This window comes from Argopecten irradians, chromosome 15 (assembly GCF_041381155.1).
Source record: "Argopecten irradians isolate NY chromosome 15, Ai_NY, whole genome shotgun sequence".
Classification (NCBI taxonomy): Eukaryota; Metazoa; Mollusca; class Bivalvia; order Pectinida; family Pectinidae; genus Argopecten; species Argopecten irradians.
In genome coordinates this window covers 20,924,254-20,936,456 of record NC_091148.1, presented here as the reverse complement: position 1 = coordinate 20,936,456, position 12,203 = coordinate 20,924,254, and positions in this window count along the sequence as shown.

Genomic DNA, 12,203 nt, shown 5'->3' with positions numbered 1-12,203 from the left:
ATCAACTATCCTCAGAGAGCAACATAGAGACAAACACTATCATACAATGGAACATACGCGGATTTAAAGCGAACATAGAAGAATTAAAACATCTTATACAATCAAAGAACCCATCCATATTCTGCCTTCAAGAAATAATGCTGAAAGACACCATAAATATCAGACAATTTACACTATACACAAAAACTCCAACAACAGGTGGCCGCGCATCTTGTGGTGTGGCGGTGGCGGTGTAAAAAACGTCCCTCACAGACACATTCAGCTAAATATCACCTTACAAGCTGTTGCTATAAGCACAACTTTTTACCGAAAAATAAGTCTGTTCTATATATTTACCTCCAAATACTCCATTTAGTTGTGATGAACTGAGTGACATCGTATCACAACTACCAGTGCCATATATTATCATGGGTAACTTTAACGGTCATAATAGCCTCAGGGGCTCCCCAGGCACTGACGATAGAGGTAGGCGTATCGAAGAGTTTATTATTATTATTTATTATTATCTTCAACATCAGAAATAGCTGACGCCTTTGCCAAACATTTTGCTAAAAATTCATCCGTCAAAAATCATTAAAAAAAAAATCAAAAATTTGAAAAAGAAAAGGAAAAGAGACGTCTTAATTTCAAATCCTCCAATAGTGCAAGTTACAATAGGCCTTTCGAGATACCAGAATTGCTCGAGTCCCTTGAGAAATCAAATGACTCAGCAGCTGGACCAGACGAAATTCCATATATGTTTTTAAAACAATTACCAGACTCTTCACTAAAATGTCTTTTAACTACATTTAACCAAGTTTACTCTTCTGGCACAATTCCCGAGTTTTGGAAGGAATCTACTATTTTACCCCTTCCGATGCCCGGGAAAGATGCTACTGATGCCAATAACTATCGTCCTATTTCATTGACGAGTTGTTTTTGTAAAACTCTAGAACGTATGATAAATACTAGATTAGTTTGGTTCCTGGAATCAAACAATATTTTAAGTCCTTTGCAAAGCGGCTTTAGAAACCGCAGGGTAACGGTAGACCACTTAGTTTGACTAGAAACATTTATACGAGAAGCATTTGCCAAGAAAGAACATCTGATGGCCGTATTCTTTGACCTTGAAAAGGCATACGACACAACTTGGCAATATGGAATCATGAACGATCTCCATGATATCGGTATACGTGGTAATTTGCCAAAGTTTATTTCAAATTTTATATCTGACAGGCATTTCAAAGTTCGAACGGGTTCAACTTATTCAGAAACAAAAACACAGGAGATAGGCATCCCTCAGGGTGGTATCCTGTCCGTCACACTTTTTGGATTAAAAATTATTAGCATAACTAAATGTCTTGGCCAATTTACGGAAGGGTCTCTATTTGTGGATGATTTCTTGATCCGTTACAGATCAAGAAACATGCACACTATAGAACGACAACTACAACAATGTTTAGGCAAATTACATAATTGGGCTGACGAAAATGGCTTTAGATTTTCAAGATCAAAACTGTCTGTATGCATCTCTGTCAAAAACGAAAACCACACAATGATCCTGACTCACATTCAGTGGAATTAAAATTCCACTAGTTCCACATATTTAACATCTGAAAGATAAGTGCTCGAAGGCGCTGAACATTCTACGAGTTCTTTCCCATTCTGATTGGGGTGAAGACCGTGAAATGCTTCTACGGTTTAAAATTCAACCTACACTTAATCCTAAACTGTCCAGTCGGAGAGACCGCAGAGAGGACGTTGTTCTCTCTCGGCTCCGAACTGAACACACATATTTTACACATTCTTATCTATTGAGAGGGGAGGATCCTCCCACATGCCATGCATGTGATTCTCCTCTCACAGTGGAGCATATCTTAGTGCACTGTATTGATTTTAAGCACATACGAGATAAGCACTACGATGTCTCCGACATGTACACTTTGTTTCATGCCGTGAGACATAATCGTATTTTTAATTATCTCAGAGAAATCGGTATTTTAGATAAAATATGAACGTTTTTCTCATCATATCATCGTATCAACTCAACATTTCATCGTTTCATCAACATTTGGCATGAGTTTTCTCGTGTGTTTTAGCCAAAACTATTTTATCCCATGCAAACCCTTTTTTATCAAATAAACGTTTACAATCTGTGTTTTATTTAATCCTTACTTGCCTTTTCTTACCCTGATTTTTTATCCTGATAATAATGCATGACTTGTAGTTTGGCCCTAAATGACCTTAGTTGTCGATGGGCCGTAAAACTCAAACAAACAAACATGGACACACATGTTTTACACATTCTATCTATTTAAAGGGGAGGATCCTCCTATACATCATGCATGTGATTCTCCTCTCACAGTGGAGCATGATTCATTGCATTGTATGTATTTTAAACACATACGAGATAAGTACTATGATGTCTCCGACATGTACACTTTGTTTCCTGCCATGAGACATAATACTTGAACGGATGATTCAATAGTCATTCAACCAATTTTTATTATGTCTACAAAATATGTCCTCCTCTTTCAATATGTTTACATTTATTATTTACAAACTAAAATCATTATATAGTAAAACATGTGCATGTCTATAAAGACCATCGGGAACATTGTCTTTACAGCCAGGTGGTCGTTATACACAGGTTGCATTGTGTGTCATTTGGGACACAAGTGATTATATAGCTGAAATGGACATATACTCGGAGTTGGCCGCCAAGGTAGATTTGTTTCTATATACAAGTCTGTATTGTTTTATTCTATGACCAGATATGTTCAACCATTTAGCAGTTTCTTTGTCTGTTTTATACCTAAATACCTATAGATAAAATGCCAATGCTTAAATATTTTGATTACATGCATTCTATTAAAACTTAATATATAATATATATAGTTTTTCCAGCAAATGGAGCAACACGTGAACACAAATTGACCACTTATGTCTACATTGTACAAGTATCACACACGTACATTTTAAGACCAGATGTGGGAAATTATCTTCTGATTGATATTTAGCTTTGTGAATTATGCGAACAAGTGCGTGTTTAAAGTCAACATAATGAATATAAAAAAGACTTTACCCGATGACAATTAAAGGGAAACAACTTTTATGTGATTGAGAAGCTTTCAGGCTGAAATGTCACACGGACAGTCAGTGTGAAATTTTTAACACTGTTAACCTATATATTTGTTGAAATAGAGGATTTTCTCAAGATCTTCGTATTGTTGAAACATGATTATTCAAACACAGATAATACGAGTAAACAAAACAAACACAAAAGTGGTTTTCATTAGACTCATGCAAACGTCGTCTAATTCTAAAAAAATGAAGAGTTGTAACGTTGCATTACATACTATATTTTTATTACCGTGGGAATTGTCTGTATTGCAGCCATTGTTTGAAGGAATGATTCTACCATTTTAGTTATTCATCAATTGTTTTACTGGCATAGAATAAAAAAAAAAAACAATAGGAACAACTAGCATGTCTGTAACTATGTCTACAGATAATATATTCTCTTATTCCTTGTTTATATTTATTGTTTACAGACTAACTCGGCGTAATACAGTACTTAGTCATACTTAAGTATCACATTTTCCACATTTCCAGTTTGACCTATAGAGCCTGTGAGGAGCGACACCATAAAACATCGAATAACTCAGAATATATAACTCCCCACTACTATCAATCCGATGTATCTTGGGAGCATCTTGATATATACAGTCACATAGGATATTGTAGACAAGAAGTGTACCTTTATGATTTTTTTTATATATTTTATTTTGTGTATGTGGATAACTGTGATGTGAACAGCACTAAGTGCATTAGCAACAAAGATGTTAAGATAAGAACATTCGTCTATGCTGTCAATAACGTAATGAGACTTTAACAAGTGACAATGGAAGGGAGACAACTCTTGCGTGCTTGATGTGATATTTTGAGAACTACCGTATACCAATGTAATGTAACTGACACGTTTTGCACCAATTAAACTCATACATGACGGTAACACACATATTTACCATATTATTTGTTGTTATTATTGAATGTATTAGTATCGTTGAGGGCCAAATATATTTTATTTTCGCTTATCCCTTTAATATAAGGAATTTATATCAATTATAGAATGTTTTGTATTTAACGAATACCATTCATTAATAAGTATATATATGTGTTTAAATAAGAAAATAACAAAATAGAAACAAGGACAAGAAAAACACAAAAAAATGATACCTATAATAAATTTAAATTATGTATTGAATGCTGTCATGTAGTTATATATGTAGGTGTTTATCATATACCTATTCATAATGAATTACATTTTATTGTATTTTCTAGTTTAATATAGTCATACAATTATTAACAATACAATGTATATTTAAAACCACTTTGACCCATATACAGATATATTTACTATATGAACACATGCAGATCCTTACTAGATTATCTAAAACGTTAATAGTAAAAATAAAAACTATATTGTTCATAGTTAACTGAATATTGTGTACAGCTTTAAATTGGCAGCGTCAATATTTTGTGGTTTCCTTCACAGGTCATATTATCGGGTTTAAATTTCCAAGTACACCGACACCTATAATTTGCAGATCTATGGCATTACTGACATCGTTGGTCCTGTGTTCTTTGTAATGAAGATTAATTCGTTTTTGGGTATATTGTTTACAGTTAAATTATCAATAGGCCGTAATACAGTGAACATCAGTGATTTAACTCGATACTGTAATTCCGACGACATATTTATTCATTGATTTGTTTAGCAATGTGATATTGTTGTTGTACTCTTTACATACCTTTTCAAAACGTCAGTGAATTTTGAAATAGGTCACTTGAGTTTATAATTCGCGGATTTTAGAAGAAATGTGGATAAAGCGAAACTAAAATTCTGCGATCTTTAGCCGCTATACAATGAAAGATTAAATATTTCATTTGTATAAAGATAATTTAAAACAACGAACCTTAATAACATTATGACTGTTAGTTAGTGATTTTTCCCCTACATGACTCCGCCTAATGTTAGACTCACTGACTAATGTCAGTGTTCCGTTGACGTCTTTCACCACGGTGGGGACCATATCAACTTTTCACTTGAAGGGACAGAGTCACACTTTCACTCACCTCTCATATGTCAAAAGAACACGAAGAAAATGTATATATAAGTAAATGTACAGAACATACATTAACACCAGGACATGTACCCAGACACCCTAGTTACATGATGAATTTAAGCAGAGATACACAAATAAAGGGAAAAAATTATTTTGTGATTGAAAAAAAAATCAATATTACCATCGAAAAGTAAGAATGCATAATGTCAAACGGATATTCATTCGATACCATGATATGGCATTAAAACCAGTGATTAATTTACGCACTAAGTTGTATATTTGTTTGTTACTTTTTCATTCTGATAAATTGATATATGATATATTGTTCAAGGTAAGTATATGTATTCCTCTCTCGATCATAAGCATTTCCTGATATCAATTTGACTGTCAATAACAACATTCCTCCTACATAGTATACATTAGATTTTAACAAATATATAAAATAAAGACTTGTAAATGACTTTTCATTTCAAATACAGTAGAATATCTCAAACTCAGCTTCAGAGGACTTGGTCCATACTTCGAGGAATACGGGTTAGTTTAGTTATTGACACTCAAAAACTATGACCTCAAATTATGGCAAACCATTCATGTCAATGAAATTTCGATTTACGGCTTTTTCATTATTTTAAAAGTGGTTTTTTTAATCGTTTTAATAATAGCATTGGATAGAGACGCATACAAGTATGTTTTACAATGCTATATATCAACAAATCTACAGAACCAAACATTATTACGCATAATTGGTTGCCCTGAAAATAGGGCGTTATACTTGTACCTGCTGCCTCTATTATATGATCGAAAAAGGCGGCTAAATTTAGGATATTATTTTATCTTTTCTTCCTTATTAACGTTCGTATTCCTTGACAACGCCTTGCACTTAGCCTGTAAGGTAGACTCTGTGTTCTATTCCTCAGCAGACACACCATAGTCCATACAATTGGTAGGTTTTGCTGCTAAGTAGCGCTCAGCATTCAGGGAGTCGGAAGACTGGTTCGCTCGTTGTTAGTATATGTGACCGGATAAGGTGTATTGCATGGTGTCTACGGCGGCATGATTCAGTGTTTTAACACTATACAAAGGGCAAGAGTCCCACTATACAGAAAGATACAACAGGAATATACCGCAGTCTCCCAAAACACGCAACTTCACACAAGGAAGACACCACATACACGGAGGCCGTCCTTAATGACCCTAACTGTTCATAAAACCAAACCAATTTAAATACTATGAATTTGAAGGACACGGGATTCATTTAGAAGGGTTATACATACCAGTAAGATACAAAATCATCATCTTATTATCACTGCGTTGGATAAGAGGATCTGACAACAGCCTATTAGGTGTAATGTCCAGGTGACCTCTGGGAATGGCCAATCAAATTGCTGCCTACAAAATCTTGAAGATGAATTTCAGGGGACGAAATTGTTCACAAAAGCTGTCAGAATTATTTTCACGAACGTAGTTATCTCGTAGTATAAAGGTCATCCGAACATGACCCCATATGGAGTGTTGTCAGATCCTCTATTGAACGGAGTGGTTATAAGGATCTGTATTTCAATCAGATTGTAGTAATGTAGGTTGTCTGTTGTGTCTACACATGTATATATACTACTGAATATCCTTTCGACGGCCGTCAGGATTCGAACCTGACTTAATTTTGATAGTAGGTTATAACAAATACCATTCATGAATTTCAAAGCAGTTTGTATCTAAATTTTAGATTGATGCCATTTTCACAAACAAACAGTACACACTGCAAACAAGCAAAAACAGTCACCGGAAGTCCCCTAAAGGTCACCAAAAATTGGTCATGGGAGGCAGATACCTGCATGTGGGACTTTTGTTTTGAAATCGGTGCTATTTTCCCCTTTCTTTTCCCTTTCTCACTATTTTCTGTTACGTTGATATCTCTTATATCGTTTAAGATCATCTACATATCTGTATCTTGATAATTAAGCTCACAACGACAGGTTTCCGGGCACACACTAAAATCCGGATTTCATACCTCAATTTTTTAGCTCACCTGGCCCGAAGGGCCGGTGAGCTTATGTTATGGCGCGGCGTCCGTCCGTCCGTCCGTCCGTCCCATTTCCTTTAAATCGCTACTAGTCATAGAGTTCTGCATGGATTGTAACCAAATTCGGCCACAAACATCCTTGGGGGAGGGGAAACAGAACTTGTATAAATTTTAGCTCTGTCCCCCCCCCCCCACCCCCGGGGGGCAGGAGGGGCGGGGCCCAATAGGGGAAATAGAGGTAAATCCTATAAATCGCTACTTGTCCTATAGTTCTGCATGGATTGTAACCAAATTTGACCACAAACATCCTTGGGGGAGGGGAACAGAACTTGTATAAATTTTGGCTCTGACCCCCCGGGGCAGGAGGGGCGGGGCCCAATAGGGGTAATAGAGGTAAATCCTTTAAATCGCTACTTGTCATAGAGCTTTGAATGGAATGTAACCAAATTTGGCCACAAACATCCTTTGGGGAAGGGGAACAGAACTTGTATAAATTTTGGCTCTGGTCCCCCAGGGGCAGGAGTGGCGGGGCCCAATAGGGGTAATAGAGGTAAATCGTTTAAATCGCTACTTGTCCTAGAGTTCTGCATGGATTGTAACCAAAATTAGCCACAAACATCCTTGGGGGAAAGGGAACAAAACTTGTATAAATTTTGGCTCTGACCCCCCGGGGGCAGGAGGGGCGGGGCCCAATAGGGGTAATAGAGGTAAATCCTTTAAATCGCTACTTGTCATAGAGCTCTGAATGGAATGTAACCAAATTTGGCCACAAACATCCTTTGGGGAAGGGGAACAGAACTTGTATAAATTTTGGCTCTGGTCCCCCGGGGGCAGGAGGGGCGGGGCCCAATAGGGGTAATAGAGGTAAATCCTTTAAATCGCTACTTGTCATTGGGCTCTGAATGGAATGTAACCAAATTTGGCCACAAACATCCTTTGGGGAAGGGGAACAGAACTTGTATAAATTTTGGCTCTGGTCCCCCGGGGGCAGGAGGGGCGGGGCCCAATAGGGGTAATAGAGGTAAATCCTTTAAATCGCTACTAGTCATAGAGTTCTACATGAATTGTAACCAAATTCGGCCACAAAAATCCTTGGGGGAAGGGGAACAGAACTTGTATAAATTTTGGCTCTGGTCCCCCGGGGGCAGAAGGGGCGGGGCCCAATAGGGGAAATAGAGGTAAATCCTATAAATCGCTACTTGTCCTATAGTTCTGCATGGATTGTAACCAAATTTGACCACAAACATCCTTGGGGGAGGGGAACAGAACTTGTATAAATTTTGGCTCTGACCCCCCGGGGGCAGGAGGGGCGGGGCCCAATAGGGGTAATAGAGGTAAATCCTTTAAATCGCTACTTGTCATAGAGCTTTGAATGGAATGTAACCAAATTTGGCCACAAACATCCTTTGGGGAAGGGGAACAGAACTTGTATAAATTTTGGCTCTGGTCCCCCAGGGGGCAGGAGTGGCGGGGCCCAATAGGGGTAATAGAGGTAAATCGTTTAAATCGCTACTTGTCCTAGAGTTCTGCATGGATTGTAACCAAATTTGGCCACAAATATCCTTGGGGGAAGGGGAACAGAACTTGTATAAATTTTGGCTCTGACCCCCCGGGGGCAGGAGGGGCGGGGCCCAATAGGGGTAATAGAGGTAAATCCTTTAAATCGCTACTTGTCATAGAGCTCTGAATGGAATGTAACCAAATTTGGCCAAAAACATCCTTTGGGGAAGGGGAACAGAACTTGTATAAATTTTGGCTCTGGTCCCCCGGGGGCAGGAGGGGCGGGGCCCAATAGGGGTAATAGAGGTAAATCCTTTAAATCGCTACTTGTCATTGAGCTCTGAATGGAATGTAACCAAATTTGGCCACAAACATCCTTTGGGGAAGGGGAACAGAACTTGTATAAATTTTGGCTCTGGTCCCCCGGGGGCAGGAGGGGCGGGGCCCAATAGGGGAAATAGAGGTAAATCCTTTAAATCGCTACTAGTCATAGAGTTCTACATGGAATGTAACCAAATTCGGCCACAAAAATCCTTGGGGGAAGGGGAACAGAACTTGTATAAATTTTGGCTCTGGTCCCCCGGGGGCAGAAGGGGCGGGGCCCAATAGGGGAAATAGAGGTAAATCCTTTAAATTGCTACTAGTCATAGAGTTCTGAATGGAATGTAACTAAATTTGGCCACAAACATCCTTGGGGGAAGGGGAACAGAACTTGTATAAATTTTGGCTCTGATCCCCCGGGGGCAGGAGGTGCGGGGCCCAATAGGGGTAATAGAGGTAAATCCTTTAAATCGCTACTTGTCATAAAGTTCTGAATGGAATGTAACCAAATTTGGCCACAAACATCCTTGGGGGAGGGGGAACAGACCTTGTATAAATTTTGGCTCTGACCCCCTAGGGGCAGGAGGGGCGGGGCCCAATAGGGGAAATAGAGGTAAATCCTTTAAATCGCTACTTGTCCTAGAGTTCTACATGAATTGTAACCAAATTCGACAGCAAACATCCTTGGGGGAAGGGGAACAGAACTTGTATAAATTTTGGCTCTGATCCCCCGGGGACAGGAGGGGCGGGGCCCAATAGGGGAAATAGAGGTAAATCCTTTAAATCGCTACTTGTCATAGAGTTCTACATGAATTGTAACCAAATTTGGCCACAAACATCCTTGGGGGAAGGGGAACAGAACTCGTATAAATTTTGACTCTGGCCCCCCGGGGCAGGACGGGTGGGGCCCAATAGGGGAAATAGAGGTAAATCATATAAATCACTTCTTGTCCTAGAGTTTTGTTTGGATTGTGACCAGGTTTGGCCATAAACATCCTTGGAAGAAGGGGAACAGAACTTGTATAAATTTTGGCTCTGACCCCCGGGGACAGGAGGGGCGGGGCCCAATAGGGGAAATAGAGGTAAATCCTTTAAATCACTACTAGTCATAGAGTTCTGCATGGTTTGTAACCAAATTTGGCAACAAACATCCTTGGGGGAAGGGGAACAGAACTCGTATAAATTTTGACTCTGGCCCCCCGGGGCAGGACGGATGGGGCCCAATAGGGGAAATAGAGGTAAATCATATAAATCACTTCTTGTCCTAGAGTTTTGTTTGGATTGTGACCAGGTTTGGCCATAAACATCCTTGGAAGAAGGGGAACAGAACTTGTATAAATTTTGGCTCTGACCCCCGGGGGGCGGAAGGGGTGTGGTCCAATAGGGGATTTAGAGCATTCAGAACATTACTTGGCATTACAAACCAGGTGAGCGATACAGGCCCTCTGGGCCTCTTGTTACTTATTCAAGCACGTTCAATGTTCAAATTTGTGACGTCACTAATGCATTGACCGAATGGATATTGACATGTCACATAATGATGAACATTTCCTTTTCAAAAAACTTGTGTTTAGTTTTCAAGGGTATCAGTGGGGCTCCAGAAGGGTGCATGAAAAGGGGCAAATGCATAATTACGCATAAATACGTTACGGCCGTCCAAAGGATATAAAAGGACCGTGTCTTTTTATATAGTAAATACATGTATATACGTGTATACAAAGTAGAACATCTTACAACCTACGTGGTCTAGACTTGACCACAGAGCCTTTATCCACAGATTCTTCTGCAAATCTATAATTATCACTTTTAGCGGTTGAAATCTTCTGCATTTTATGATAACAAGATAACTTATTGTAGGTGTTGGAGTAATAACATATCTATTCAATGTGAATGAAGATTTAATTAAGTGATGCTTATTTGTTATTGATTTGCTTTCATTGTAATTGACTTTGATCAACTCCATATAAATATGATACTAAATATTATCAATGATGATTATGATAACTTTATTTAGATGTCGATGATCCATTGAACAAGGGCCCATATCCGAAGGGGTCGACACCTAACATGGATAACAATGAAAGAGACACAATGTGGCACAATAAACATATCAACTAAAAAAACTACATGACCATGATAAAAAAATGTTTTAATTATATTAATATGTATATTAAAATAGTACTAAAAATAGCGTTCTAATTAGTTAAGTGTTGGTTGCGAACTGTCTATTATATTACATATACTTGTCTGTGTTGTTGTGTAATGCGGAAAGTACTTTTTTTCTAGTTTTAGTATCGTGGTGTCATGTTTGTTTAGTCTGTACTGTGCATGTCTATAGTGGGTGGTTTTGACGAGTTATGCATTATGTATGTCAGACAGGGTGTGGAAGTGTAAGAAGCATGCAAAAGTGAAAGTAAGAGTGAATAAAACCATGGACTTAGGGGGAAAAGGCCACGTTTGCCATAACAAGGGTCCAAGGACATGACCTCTGGGGTATAGGCCAAAAACAGATTTAATCATTTTGACCAGACATAAACAGTCTCGGAAGGTGTCTACTTGTTTAAACAATACACCTTGTCATTATAATTTTATAACTATAAACATAGCTAAACATTATATTTTTGAGTGACGTTTCATAAAGCCTAGTCCTGTCTATGTATAATCGACATTTACAAAGTACGTGTATGCCATGTATCGTACTTATATTATTATTTTTCAGGTTTATATTATTCTATGTGTTGCGTCCTAATTATCCGGTGTCAATTAAAATATATATGAAACAACAGAAAAGCGTTATTGCTATCCTGTAACAAACGCTACTATTATTATATATGTACACATATTTAGCTGTATAAAGAGGACATCTAACATAATAGTCGAAACCTATAATTAAATACGTGATCACGTCTACATTACACAGAGGTACATTATTTAATGCGATGGGAATAGGTTTTGCTAATATAATCTTACAGTAGGGTTAATGAATTTTTTATTCGGTTTGGTTTCATTAGTTCATCGCATCGTCTTATTAACAGCCAATGTAATTAAAGGACTTGCCAGTGGAGTAAAGTCGCAGTACCCGGTAAAAACTACCGACCAGCGGTCAGTACTTTGCAATTGCCCCACATCAGATTATAATTCAAGATCCAGAGGTGAACCGCTTTTGTAATATTTCTTGACACCAATCAGCCACCGCGCCGATTGTGATATGGAACTTATCAAATAAATTAAATCATTTGATATGCCGCTATCAC